Source organism: Tupaia chinensis, unplaced genomic scaffold, assembly GCF_000334495.1.
Source record: "Tupaia chinensis unplaced genomic scaffold, TupChi_1.0 Scaffold148792_1, whole genome shotgun sequence".
Taxonomy (NCBI): domain Eukaryota; kingdom Metazoa; phylum Chordata; class Mammalia; order Scandentia; family Tupaiidae; genus Tupaia; species Tupaia belangeri.
The window spans coordinates 884,621-896,483 of NW_006208639.1; the positions used below are offsets into that span (position 1 = coordinate 884,621).

The 11,863-nt window shown below is 41.2% G+C and overlaps 1 long non-coding RNA gene across 2 annotated transcripts in view; it reads left to right on the forward strand.

The window, feature by feature from the left end:
- LOC102481294 (uncharacterized) overlaps positions 1-11,857 on the forward strand; it is a 13,416-nt gene extending 1,559 nt beyond the window's left edge. The window contains exons 1-3 of one of the 2 annotated variants that reach the window (XR_337673.2): positions 238-467; positions 628-942; positions 11,374-11,857. This is a non-coding gene — a long non-coding RNA (uncharacterized LOC102481294). Of the gene's footprint in view, positions 1-237; positions 468-627; positions 943-11,373 lie in introns of those variants that run through there. The other variant, XR_001369863.2, reaches the window with a different exon arrangement.
- The last annotated feature ends 6 nt before the right edge of the window (positions 11,858-11,863 follow it).

Sequence of the window (11,863 nt, forward strand, 5' to 3'; positions counted from 1 at the left end):
CGGGGGGACGGCGGGCGCAGCCGGTAACCCGGGCCACTGGGCCGGGGCCCACGACCCCACTCCCGCGTCTCGTGGCCCTGCGGCCGCGCCTCAGCCTCGCAAAGGGAGTTCCCCGCCCACGGGCCCCACCCTCCGCTCTTCACGGGGTCGCCCCGCCCCGGGGCGGAGTCACTGCCCGGGAAGCCCCGCCTTCCGGCGAGAGCGCGGGTCCTCCCCTCAGGCCACGCTCCTGGAGCCCGGGTCCGACCCGTCGCCTGCCTTCGGGCTGCTTTGCCCTGACCCGGTGTAGCTTCTCGAGCATGTTCACGCACATCAGCTCGTTTTCATTTCTGTTAGGAATTTATGGCAGGTGTTGTAGTAGAAAATATTTAGTTCCTCTCTCTTTCATCTACTCGCTTGGCAAACACGTCTTGAGCACCTATTCTGTACCCACCCCTTTGCTGGAATGCTGGGGATATAGCACTGAGGTAAGAGATGGTCGCGGTGGGAATAGGCCAGCAGGATGAAGGCTCCTTATGGCTAATGGAGGGATTTTCAAAGAATTCACGGAAAATCTTATGGGGAAACCACACATGTATTTCAAAAAAGTTTTGCACCAAAATAATTTGTTTCTTTGTTTCTCCACAGACTTTTTGTTGTCTCTGCCAACAGTGCTACAGAAGACGGACCTCTTCCCCCCTCAATGTGTGTGTGTGTGTGTGTTGAGGGGGAGGCAAACTTCTTTGAGAGCCACTGGGCTGAAAGAAAGATGAGAATGAAATTAGCCAGGAAAGAAGAGGACAGGGGGTTGGAAGACTAGAAAGACCAGTCATCCAGAGCTGAGGAAGAGCATGGGTCCAGTGGGAGTACATAGCAATGGGAAAGTGCCAGAATATGGATGACCGAGGAGAGGAAGTGAGGAGATCAAGATGCTGTCTCAGAAACTCATTGGAAACCAGTTTGGTGAGTAGAGATGAACTATTCCTAAAGGCAATGATGAAGTAATTTAACTTTTTTTTTTTTAAGAGAGATTTTTGTCATAGGGTGTGTGTGCTCACCAGATTTATAGAGTAAGAAACATCCTACCCTATGCCCCTCCCAGCGGGATGACAACACCACAATCCCTTCACCTCCATTCTCCTCTCAGGAGGAGAATATGTGCATGCACATACGTTTCTGGCGTGAGTTTCAAGTCCCCCTAGAAATGGAACCATGGTTAACCATGTGTGAGTCAATCGCCTTAACCACCACCCCACCTGCTGGCCTGTTCATCAAAGCTTTTTTTTTTTTTGGGGGGATTTTCACTGTAGGGCGCGTGCGCTCGCCAGACAGACAGAGAGAGACATAGAGACAGAAAGCGAGAAATCACCCCCCAGGGGGGATGGTCACGCCGCAATCCCTTCTCCTCCATTCTCCACTCGGGATCTTGGGCACGCACGCACACGCGCCTGGCGTGAGTTTTAAGCCACCGGGTCCGGGACACGAACCGCGGTCAACTACGTGGGAGTCCAGCGACATAGCCATTACGCTAACTGCTGGTTCCCAAGGGTTTTAATCAAGTAATAGGTATGGTCAGATTTTTTTACTGAGGGCTGGAGGCCTAGAGTATCCTAATGACAGGTGATGGATACCGAAATTAGTGTTTTCTGATACCCACACTACCCGTGGTATAGAGAGTGAAGTGGGTGGCCTGCAGAATACTTAAAAGGTGGATGGGGCCAACTCTGTGGACTAGTGGTTATTCCCCATGGTTGACTATGCAGTTTAAGTCCTGGAAAAACACAGGCGTGAGTGTGCATGCCCAAAATCTCAAACGGAGGGGAAAAAAAGGAAGGGATTGCAGCTGCATGACAGTTCCCCATGGGAGTGCTTTCTCACTCTCCCTCTCTTTCTCTGGCAAGCTCACATGCCTATAGCCAAAAAAATAAATAAATAAATAAAAAAGATGGGATGAGCAGGGTTTATTGACTGAGTTACAGAAAAAGAGGATTCTAGATTTCTGGTTGGTACACCTGAGTGAATGTGGTGCCACAGGTGTTACAGTTCTGACACAGAGGCTTTCTTCAGATGTCTGACGACCTTTACTTGTCTGCTTATGTTTAAAAGTGGATAGTCTCAGGCTTGTGGTAGTGATTGCTATAAATGACCTGATGAGTGTAGTCCTGATAATCTTTGAGACAGATCATTTTGGTAAGAAAATGAGTTTGGGGAAAATATTGCTCTTTCACTCCTGCCATTGGAAGACTGGAAACTGAATAAAGTGCTATAAATAAGGTGCTGAAGGGAGACACCACTTCAAAAACTGTCTTGGCAATCTTCTCAGTGGTTTTGGTCCTGGTTTCAAATTCCCACACAAAACCTCAGATCAAATGTTTTCCTTATCCACTCCTACCATACATAGCTGAGGAAACTTTTCTTATTGTGCTTAGATGACTTTGCCTCCTATTTCAGAAGGACAATTAAAACTATTATGAAGGGGAGCCAGCAGGTAGTGGTTAAGGTGCTGGACTCCCACGTGGCTAACCCCCATTCGAATCCCAGATTTGTTGGCTTGAAGATCACTTGGTGTCTGGAAAAATCACCCTAAGTACATGTGTGTGCATTCCCAAAATCCCAAGAGGAGGGTGGAGGAAAAAGGATTGTAGTGTGGCCATCTCCTCCTGGGAGTGATTTCTCACTTTCCCTCTCTGTCTCTCTGGTAGCACACACACTCTATGGCAAAAACCTAAAATAAATAAAAATATACATACATACCTTAGCAAGAGATTTTAAAAAAATGTTATCAATAAGCTCTTCTTTAATCGGAGGAAATTTTACCTTATTTTGTTTTTTCCTTCATGAACTTCTATTTTCATTCTAAATTCCCCTACTGGATTATTTATTTATTTAACAAATAATTATATACCACTACCCTTGTATGTACCAGATATTTTACAGCGTAAGTGTCTCAGTTTGAGTTTCCTGGTAACCAGATTCTAAGACTGAGAATAGGGTGTAGGATATTAATTGTGGAGAATGCTTGGAATCTTACCTGTAGATGGTGGTGGTGGTGGTGGTGGTGGTGGTGGTGGGGAGATGTGCATAAGAAGAAGGATTGGGCAGAGGGAGAGGTTGAGCTGTGATGCAGTTCCAGCAAAGGCCTCAGCCAAACCATTAGAAACTCTGGAATTGGACTGGTCACTCAGAGTTGTCCTGAATTGGGGTCAGGAACTCAAGTCTACCCACCATATGGATGTGTCATTGGATGTGAGCTGCTCCTTGAAAGAAGTGTGATTTCAGTAAGCCAGTTTCCTCATACAGGCAGTCTCTAAACAGAGCTGATAGCTGAGGACTATCTACTGGCAGCACTCCCAGCAACTGGAAGAATTATCATTCTTTATTAAAGGAGGATTTGCAGGTACATCACAGAGACTGTCACAACTTTACTGAACTTTATTATTTTCCCTATTTTGCAGATGAGGAAACTGAGGCATGGAGTGGTTATATAATTTACACAAGATCACATTTCTTGATGGATCTAGAATACAAATCCAGATAATCTGGCTTCAGCATTGTGCTTCTAACCACTGTCTCATAAACTATGAAATGAAACAACCATTTGCTCTAATTATATACAACTATTAAAACAATCTCTTTTTTAAGAGATTTTTGCCACAGGGCATGTGCACTCTCCAGAGAGAGAGAGACAGAGACAGTGAGAGGGAAAGTGAGACCCCCCCCCCGACGGCAGATGGTCATACCACAATCTCTTCTTCTCCATTGTCCCTCTGGGATCTTGGGCAAGCACACACACGTGCCCAGCATGATTTTCAAGTCATGGTCCAAGACTCGAACTGAGGTCATCCACATGGGAATCCAGCGCTGTAACTACAATTCCATCTCCTTGCCCCTAGAACAATCTTTTAAAGCAGGGGTTGGCAACCTTTATTTGTACAAGGCCACATAGTAAATATTGTCAACTTTGCAGGCTGTACAGCTTCTCTCACAGTAATTTTATTTTTCTGTTGTAGTGCAAAAAGAAGGATATATAGTACATAAACAAATAGGCATGGGTATGCACCAGTGAAACTTTATTTATAGAAACAGGTAGCAGACTGGGTTAACTTGCTGACCCCTGTCTTAGAAAATTATTTAAAGATTAAGAAAATGCTTATGGCTTATTGTTATAGCAATAAAACAGTACTGGATGGAATAAATATAATTACCCTAACCTTATTTTTAAAAAATACTAAATTAAAAGCATTTTTAAATTTAAAATTTACTATTTAAAGTTTTTTCTTTATGAGAGAGAGAGAGTGCGCACATGCAATAGATATTTTTGATAGGAGTTTGTTGTGTTGTGATTCTCTTGCCTCAGTCTACCAATTAGCTAAGATTATAGGCATGCATGGCTGCACTTACCCTGCTCAGTTTGACCCTGGGAACCAAACCCATGCCTATTTGGCTTTCAGCTGATCAAACAGTAAGTGCCACTGTGACTGGCTGGACCTTACCAGGATAAATTTTGAGTAGAGTCCCTGTGTAGGAGGTTTACAAATGATCATTATTCCTTCACTATATTTTTCTGAGTTTTCAGAAATAAAGATGTAATTTTTTGTTTATATTAAAGTGTAAAACAAACTTTTGTTTTAAGTTTTTGCTATAGGGCGTGTGAGCTTGCTGTAGAGATGCAGAGAGAGAGAAACAGTAAGAGGAAAAGTGAAAAATCACCCCCTCCCCCAGGGAGAATGGCCACACCACAATCCCTTTCTCCTCCAGTTTCCTCCTGGGATTTTGGGCATGCGTGCATACACACTGGGCATGATTTTCAAGTCACTAGGTCCAGGACTCAAACCACAGTTGGGCCATGTGAGAGTCTAGCACCTTACCTACCATGCTATCTGCTGGCCCCTGTAAAAATGTTTTTGAGGAAAAACAATGACTGTTATTTTAAAGAGTATAGTTGGAGAGATTAGGATGCTATTAGGTCATCAGGAAAGTCATGCATCAGGAAAGTCATGACATGTTTTTCTATGCAAAAATGCATCTTGACTTTCATGATGACCCATAAATTTTATAATGATAGACACATCATAATTTTATACCTAACAGTTAAGGCAGGAATAAGGTTCAAGCAACATATTAGGTACCTTATTAATTGGGGCAGTGTTAGAATGCCTCCTGTAACATGATTGATGTTTACTTTTCTCCTTTGCTCACTTGCTTTTTTTTTTTTTTTTAACAAAGTTTTTGTTTCATTTGTGGGTAATTTGGCTCATTCTTTCTGATAATTACTAACGTACTTGAGTATTAGCCAGCAGAACTATTATCAAATTGGCACTGTTAACCCCACTGTTAATCCCACAACTGTTTTATTGTCTGTTCTTTATCCTTTGGATTAATTTGAGTAATTCATATTTGGGGTTTTCAAACAGATGATGTGGCTAAATTCTATCAATTTTTCTGCTCCCATGACTACTGCTCTTGTTTAGGTGTTAATTACTCCTCACCAGACAGTCTCCTCAACTGGCCTCTGACTTCTCTATTCCTACTTATGTTTCCTATCTCCTATGTGTGACCAGATTGTTCTTCCTGTAGCACACCTTTAGTGACCCTTTACTTAGACAACTTTACTGGTTTACGTTCCCTGTAGGCCAACATACAGACTCCTCAGTTTGGACTCAAGGTGTCAGTATTATAAGTAGAATTGGTTGATGAGAAATAAATTTTGTTTTCAGTGAATCAAATTAACTTCAAAATTCCCTAAACCAGATAAAGTCCAAAGCAACTGTATAAGCAATATTTTGTTGGTAGTAAAATGAGACAAAATTCCCGGAGCCAACACCAGAAGATAGATAGGTATCAGACTATAAAGACGATGCATTCGGAACCAGCATAATGTTGAGAAGACTAAGTCTCCCCAAAATCAAAGCATATCTGATTCGCCTTAGTCAATAATTTGGACTGTTTCGGATGCAATGTACAATGCATAACTAAAAACATTCAAGTGACTGGTGGACTTGAACCACGTTTTCCAAATCTTGAGCCATTAGCATCTTATTTGAGAAGCAAAGCCTGGGGGACTAGCAGTTAGCATAATGGCTATGTCACTGGACTCCCATATTGTCAACCGTGGTTCAAGTCCCAGACCCAGTGGCTTAAACTCACGCTGGGCACATGTGCGTGCGTGTCCAGGATTCCAAGAGGAGAATGGAGGAGAAGGAATTGCGGTGTGGCTATCCTCCCTGAAGGGGTGACTTCTCACTTTCTGTTTCTCTGTCTCTCTCTGGCGTTCTTCTGGGCAAGGCACAAAGCCCCACAGCAAAAACCCCCCCCCCCCCCCCCAAAAAAAAAAGCCAGACTCACTTGACTAAGTATAATCATAACCCAAGGAGAAAATGGAAGAGGTATGAAATCAGAAGGATAAAGAAAACCAGAATTAGAATCTGGACAGAAGTGATAATAAAACAAATTTACTTCCAAAGTTTCAGCCTTTTGGTAACTTTTGTGTCAAAACAATTTTATAATCATTGTTCTGCCCCCATGTATTATTATCTTCTGAAAAACATTGAAAAGAATCTGCTACTTTAAACTTGTGTAGAGGGACTCATTTTGCAACAATGTTTAAAAGTTTAGAAAACTCGGGCTGGTTACATTGATATATTTTCATTGTGTTAATTGTGTAAATGAGATAAATATTAAGGGTCTTAAAAGTTGATGGAAAATACATATTACGAAATGACTATGCATGAATTTCAAAAATAAACTTGTTCTTTAATGTAGTATTCCATCAACTTTTTGAAGTATCCTCATACTTTTATATTCATTATTTAAAAACTCTTAAATAACATATAATGGTAAATATTCCTCTCCATGTAATATGTACAAAAGCTTCTGGGATTTTTTTTTCTGAAGTTATCAACATGAGATTGTCCCTGCTTGAGCCCAACATTTTTTTCCTACTTGATTCCTTAATTCACACTAGCTCCAGCCCCTGAATTGCTCCCAATTATTTTTCTGCAGACCTTCCCTTTAACATGTCTGTCTGTCTGTCTGTCTTTCTTTCTTTCTTTCTTTCTTTCTTTCTTTCTTTCTTTCTTTTTAAATCCTGGAATGTTCTCCAAGACTTTGAAAAATTCAATTTTATCCATTTCTCAGGATGGTTCAGTCCAGCTCCTCCTAATAGCCTCCTGCAGCTTGTGGACTGGTTAGCATTTTGCTGCACCCTTCTCAGTCTCTTTACAAATACACACACAGTGGGCCAGCAAGTAGTATGGTAGTTAAGGTGCTGGACTTCCACATGGCCAATCATGGTTTGAGTCCTAGACCTGGTGGTTTGAAAATCATGCTGGGGGACCAGCAGTTAGCGTAATGGCTATGTCGCTAGACTCCCACGTAGTGGAACGCGGTTTGAGTCCTGGACCCAGTGGCTTAAATTCATGCTGGGTGCATGTGCGTGCGTGCCCAAGATCCCAATTGGAGAATGGAGGAGAAGGGATTGTGGTGTGGCCATCCCCCCCAGGGGGGGGTGATTTCTCGCTTTCTGTCTCTCTGTCTCTGTCTGTCTGGTGAGCGCATGTGCCCTATATCAAAAACCTCTCCAACAAAAAAGAAAAGAAAAGAAAAGAAAATTATGCTGGGCATGTGTATGTGCATGCATGCCCTAATTCCCAGGAGGAGAGGGGAGGAGACGGGATTGTGGTATGACCATCTCCCCAAGGGGTGATTTCTCACTTTCCCTCTCACTGTCTCTCTCTCTCTTTCTTAGGTAGCCACTTACCCTATAGCAAAAATAAAAGCAAAAACAAATATACACACACACACAGGCACACATGTATAGTATTATAATATTTTTACCTATGATATTATAATGTACTCTTATAGTTTTGTGAATTCCTTAAGAGTGGTATACATGTTACAGTTCTGCTCATTTTTTGTTGAATCAAATTAGTGACTGCATGATCAAAAATTATACAAACTCATTAATGCTGCCATACCAAACTTAAATTTAAAAAAATTATTGAAACAATATCGAAAGACTTGTTTTGAAATTCAGATATTACAGATCTAGCCAGGAGCCTGGACATGTCAATCAGCAGTCCTCTATATTTGAGTTCTGAGTGGCCCCATTCAGGGATTACAACCATTGAAGACCCTCTGCCCAGACTTCACTCTCCTGTCCCCCAGATCTAGCTAGGAGCCAGGACAAGCCAATCAGCAGCCATCTATATTTGAGTTCTGAGAGGCTCCATTCAGGGATTATGACCACTGAAGACCTTCTGCCCAGACTTCACCCTCCTGCCCCCCAGATCTAGCCAGGAATCAGGTTAGAGCACCCTACTTATTCTCTCTGTCTCTTTCTCTCTCTCTCTTTTTTATTTAAAAAAATTAAAAAAAAAAAAACTTCTTAGCTCTCTGTAGCTCTTTTGTCTTGCTAATTCTTACCTTTCTTCGGCCCCCATAGGACAAGCCAATCAGTAGCCATCTATATTTGAGCCCTAGCATGCGGAATACTTTTTATTTTTTAACAAAAAAATTTTCCTTTTATGGGACCAGCAGTTAGCGTAATGGCTATGTCGCTGAACTTCCATGTAGTCAATCACGGTTCGACTCCTGGACCCAGTGGCTTAAACTTACGCCATCTGCGTGTGCATGTGTGCCCAAGATCCCAAGGGGAGAATGGAGGAGAAGGGATTGTGGTGTGGCCATCCCCCCTGGGGGGGTGATTTCTCAATTTCTGTCTCTCTGTCTCTCTCTTTCTGGCGAGCTCATGCGCCTTGTAGCAAAAACCTCTCCACCCCCAAAATTTTTTTCCTTTTTTAAATTGTTTTTTTCCTCTTCTTTGCTTTTTTCTATTTCCTTTCCTTCTCTTTTTACCTTTCTCACTGTTATGTTCAGCCTCCACACACTGATTCTCTAGACAGGTCTAGGCACTCAGTAGCCAAATATTTGAATATTATTAGGGTCACTTTAATCCTCAATTTTCATTGAATCAGCTGTGCAGAGGGAGAAAAATGGGAATGTTTAGAGACTGCAGGTCACCTCCTCCTGCATCCTGCATGTTTCTGAATGCTAAGATTTAACTCCAAAAACTAGGAAAAAACATATAATCCATCAGAGATGTACAGAAACCACCACAGAGGCACAAGAAATAGGAGAAACCGAGAAAATCTTTCCCCTAAGGGAAAAACGTAACTCCTCAGGCTCCACAGACAATACAATGGAACTCGTGGAAACATCAGGTAAAGAATTTAAAATGAGATGCAAGGGAAGAGTGCCAGTGAACTCCAGAATATGCAGGAGAAAAGAGACAATGAGTTCCAGGAGGTGAGTAAGTTCTTGAATGACCTGAAAGAAGAGATACACATTATAAAAAAAGAATCAAAATGAATTGTTAGAGACAAAGACTGTAATACAGGAAATCAAAACTTCCCTTGAAAGTATCAAAAACAGATTAGATCATGCAGAAGATCAAATCTCAGCTGTAGAAGATAGAACCTCTGTGTCCCGGCCCACGGGACAATCGAGCAGGGATCCTGAGTGAGAGTGCGGAGGTCTGGAACCAGCGCAGCATCACAACACAGGAGCAACAGTGTCACAGCTCAAGATGGTATGCAGTCGCTCGTTTTATTGAGGGCCAGAGAACATTCTTATATACACAGGGTAGGAAGCTGATTGGTCGTACAATGAGGGATGCAATTCTACAACCACCGATTGGTTGCTGCGTTGAAGGGTAAAGCCAGGAGGCGAGGTAAAAAGGTGGCGGGAATTGTCGCGGACCTGACTGAGGACCTGCCTGAATGAGGAAGTCTCAGGGTGAATTGTCTACTCCTGGAACAAGGATACTTGAAGGTCCTTGTATGAAGGTCATGTCAGCCATTTTGGTGCAGTGGCTCCCCACACCTCTGACCTAGAAAAATTCACCAAAAAGACTGAGAAAATAACCCCCAAAATGAGAACAACATATGAGTAATACTAGATATCATTAAGCACCCAGACATCCAGATCATTGTTATCCCAGAAGCTGAAGAAACTAAGGACATTAACAATCTATTCCATGAAATCCTGGAAGAAAACTTCCCAAACTTAAAAAAGCACTCAAATATCCAGATCCAAGAAAGACAAAAGACCCTACATAAAATCAATCCCAGATCTTCCCCAAGGCACATAATAACCTTGACCAAAACTACAGACAGAGACAAGATACTAAATTTGGCAAGAGGGAAACATCAAGTTACTTTCAAAGGATATCCCATAAGGCTAACATTGGAAATCTCATCAGAAACAATGCAAGCAAGGAAAGAATGGGAAAATATATTCAAAGTGTTAAGTGAAAAACAATTTAAACCAAGAATACTTTATCCAGCAAGGTTACCTTCATATAGCAAGAAAATCCTGAAACATTCTCAGATAAACAAAATCTGAAGGAATTTACCAACACAGACCAGCTCTCCAAGAAGTGCTATACCAGGAAAAATAAAGTCAGACACACAGAACTAAGAGTAGAAAAAATAAACTATCGAATAGCTTGCCTTATGGTAGGGGCAAGTCTGGAGCTGAACATTAACTTCCAGAATTTAAATGGAAAGATCAGACCACAGGAACACTGCAAATTCGATACAAGAGAGATTAATTACATGACTCTGAACTAATGAAATAGAATTTTTTTTACTTTAGACTAAAACATTACTGATTTTCTTTGATGCTTTGATTTCTGTATTTAAGGATTTTTCTCTTTTCTTGAATTGATAGGTTCATCTATCTACTCTTTGAACTGAATCCTAACCTTTTTCCTGGCTTTAAGTTTTAAGTAAATTTCTCAATATTTTTTGATCTATTAAAACTAAAACTTTTTCTTGAAATTAAAAAATGCATTATAAATATCTGTTAATACCTATTTAATGACTACAGTAAGCTACAGAGTCCCAGTGAGGTGCTACTTTATAGTATGTTCACTTTATTCATTGAGATTTATGCCTAAAGTCAGACATGTGTTCATAGATATGTGTATTTCAGCTGTGCTTGCTATTGAAAGTTTTTTTTAATTAATTAAAATCTTTAGTGAACCAATAAAAGATGAAAAAAAGACATGGAAAACAACTGTACATACCAGAGACAGTATGGGAGAAGGGAGGGAATTAGCAGAGGGTGAGAGGTAGGGAATTAAGGGGGGGGGAGCAAAATATAAAATATAAAAGAAACAAGAAATAGAAAATTATTTATTGATGATGACATGTATGGTAATATCCTTGATTGAGCCAATATACTATGTATTCTGGATGGAAAAATCTGATTTTGCATACTGTATTGATGTATAGTGAATTACTGTAAATAAATAAATGTATATTTTTTAAAAAAGAAATTCAGATATTCCTACCGTGCACAATTGTTTTCATTTTTCTGTCTCTTTTTCAGGATTTATCCATGCTCATGCAGCATATGTGTACTAGAACAGAACTATGGGTGGTGAATAATTCCACAGTCCAAAGTGAAATGCTGCCATCTATAAAGAACTGGAAAAGATCTTGCAAACTGAAGACCCAAACCCTACTGGAGGATAAAATGAGTTTGAAGAGTCTGAGAGATATTTTTCTTTTTAGAAATTAGTTTCCTGTGAGTCTCACTTTTAATTCCCTAGGAGAGGTCTGTGATGTACTGTTCTGTGTGCAGAGCTTGATTCCTATATCTAGGTTCAGGTAGCAGGTGGGCTACTGTTGGAGCCATGCCTGAAAATCCAAAGGAAAAGGTACTGGGATGACTAGTTTGGAAGGCCAAGAGATAAGAGATAAGTTTTCTGGGAACAATCTTTACTCACAGTCAGGATGGAGGCTGTAAGCCCTGAGGACAAGAAGTGGACCACCAGTGCAAAGAAGTCAGCCTAGAGGAATTGGGGACTTTCTAGCAG